Genomic DNA, 2,851 nt, shown 5'->3' with positions numbered 1-2,851 from the left:
GTTTTGGGATATTATCTTAATGATAGTTTTAAACATTGGTTTATTAGTCTGCAAATAAAATCACTTCGATTATTTTAATATGTATCTGTAATCTTCTTTGTTCTTTATATATAGTTAATTATGACGTACTTCATTGTTATTACATCGTTACAGTTTTAACTTTTCTATTTAGCTGGTATTTTTTAAATAAAAAGTTATGAAGTTTTTCCGGAAAAAAACCCATAATCTTGTCTGAAATAATGAATTACAGCACTCAATTAATTTTAAGTATTTCATAAATCCTAAGTTTTATTAGAAGTTTAGTCTGTTACCACATTTTTTCACTAAAATAACGAATTTATGTATGTATTACCTAATCCCTAACCAAGTTTACCAAACACCAAAGACAATTTATTTTATGTTCTAAAATTTTATATTGTTCAAAAGTATAAGTTGGTTTATCTTTACGAAATATTATGTTGTTATATAATTTATTAAATCCTAAGTTATTTTAAGTTTTATCGACCTGTTTATCTTCACGCATACTGAAAAACAATGTGTTATGTTACTACTGTTATGCAGTTTTCACCGTTCAGATTTAATACCAGAAAACCCATAACTTGACTCACCGATTTGTTATAAGAAACTAAGAATGCGTTTACATGCACCTGTAGTTTACATGGTGCAGACTCTCTTGTATGTCAATAAATTCTATTAACCTACGATATAAAGTATTTTTGGTTTAACTCTGTTTGGTCTGTTATTTGTCGTGTTTCTTGCATTGATTTCTAAATGATTTTTGGCATGGTCTGTTTCTCAGACACAACAGATAACACATGAATAAATATATTGTAATGACATTGAGCGAGATGACTATAGTAAAAAATGTAAAAGTAATTGGTACCTGTATACTATTTAAAAAGTATCCGCATGTAAACACAGATTTATAATTTCCACAATTGTTAACGCCCATTAAAGTTATATGTCTTGAAAAAGCACTATTAACACAGGTCGAAGAATAAAGTTTGTTGTATCTATCATGTCTATTAGGTATACTCTATGGGAATTATATTACGTACAAAGATATTACGTGTCGAAAGGATTATCTGATCAATATTGTTTTGCCTCAACCATTTTGTTTGCAAAGCATTTTGTAAAACAAGAGTCGTAATTTCTACCTGCTTATTCATGTTTAACACCATTTCTTTCTTATTTATTGTTTAAAAATAATATAATTTTCGCTTGTTTTTGATAGTAGAACACGGAAATCGGACATCTTAAACAAAAATTAAATGCAAAAAACTTAAAATAATTAATACTGCTATTTATTTTTATTCTATTAGGACTAAGATCGCTTAGGTTATCTAGCAGTTTTTAACTTCAGTATCTATTGGTTGTAGAATTCATTTTTCTAACGAGATTCTCGGTCCAAGTCTACTACGTCTATACTTAGACCAAGGTATTCATTCAAGCGATCAGCTGCCATATTTATTTCTGTGGTTTTTTATAGATTATAAAATCTGTTCACATCCAACAGTTGTCTTCTTTATTTTGGTTTTATAATTTTTGTTTGAATCATATTGTATTCTAAACACAAAAGTTCTAAAGATTAGAGCGATTAAGCCATGTGGTCACCCCAGATATATGAGGATCCACAAGTTGTGTCTATTTCATACTCAACCTTATTTGCATTGATTTTATTCATCGATAATAATATCTACAATCATTTAAAACAATTATTTGTTTAAATCATGAGAATCATGCCAGAGTGATGAATTTGCTAGAAACTAGAATCAGATTGTTCTCCAACCCTGACCTGAGAAATGCTCATATCAAATTTAGTTTTTTTTTTATTTGCCAGGGACATCAGAGAGTATAATTTTAATTACTTGCCTTCAGGTCGGTACACAAGAGTGCATAAGTACATTTACCGACTGAGATATAGATGGCGCTGTAATAAATTTGAGGGCCTCATGAGATTACTATTAAAAACATGTATTAAAATAAAATAGAAGGTCCATTATTGCCTGTCGCATAATTGTAGTTACTGCCTCCTTCTTTAATGCAGTCGGCTAATTTTTGTACCGATACTTATAAAAATAAACATTATTACTATAATGTAAAATATATATACTGAACACAAAATCTGTAGTAAAACTAATAAATAGTTTAAAGATTTTAAATTTTGTTGACATACGCCAAGATGCTAGAACCAGAAATCAGAAGCATATTAAACTTGTGGGATTGTTCCTAGGGCCTGTAGGTTGAGGTATTAATAACACGAAGCCCGAAGTAGAAGTGTGCATATTCATTTGTATTGTATCTGTAAAGTTTTTGCTGTTAGCCCTACGGCTTTTACAGCTTTATCGGAAATGAGTTCACGGAACGGAGGGGTTCTTAAACTTATACTAAATTAAAGCATTCGGTTTTCCGAATCTGCATTAGACACTCAGATGGAGGGTGAGGCAGTAGAAGCGGGGCTTTCTTGGTCGAGTCAGTGTTGTTGTACATGTACTGAGTGTGGACTGAAAGTATGGAGGGCAGCGTGGACCACTTGACAATCTAAGGGAGGGTACTGATCCTACCTCGGATCGCCCACGCTGTTCACGGCGGCGGCGTCAAGAGCCCGACACCGTTTACGTAACGGACGGTGGGTAGTGTTTTCGTGAGGTGAGCGGTCGACAGTAAAGTGGTTGATGTAGAGGATGAGTTTGCGCTTGAAGTGTGTGAGTGACTTGGTGTGAGTGGGTTATCATAATCTTTTAGGCTTCGCTCGAACTTATGTCGACGAAAGTGAACAATTTTATTTGTGTGGAATTCCCCCTGTCGATGAGCCGCTGATGACGTAATGTTGTCCCTAATAACGTAATAG

This window comes from Battus philenor, unplaced genomic scaffold (genome assembly GCF_028537555.1).
Source record: "Battus philenor isolate CCGP_79_NKW_IND1 unplaced genomic scaffold, ilBatPhil1.0.hap1 SCAF_9, whole genome shotgun sequence".
NCBI lineage: Eukaryota > Metazoa > Arthropoda > Insecta > Lepidoptera > Papilionidae > Battus > Battus philenor.
This window is presented reverse-complemented; position numbering follows the sequence as displayed.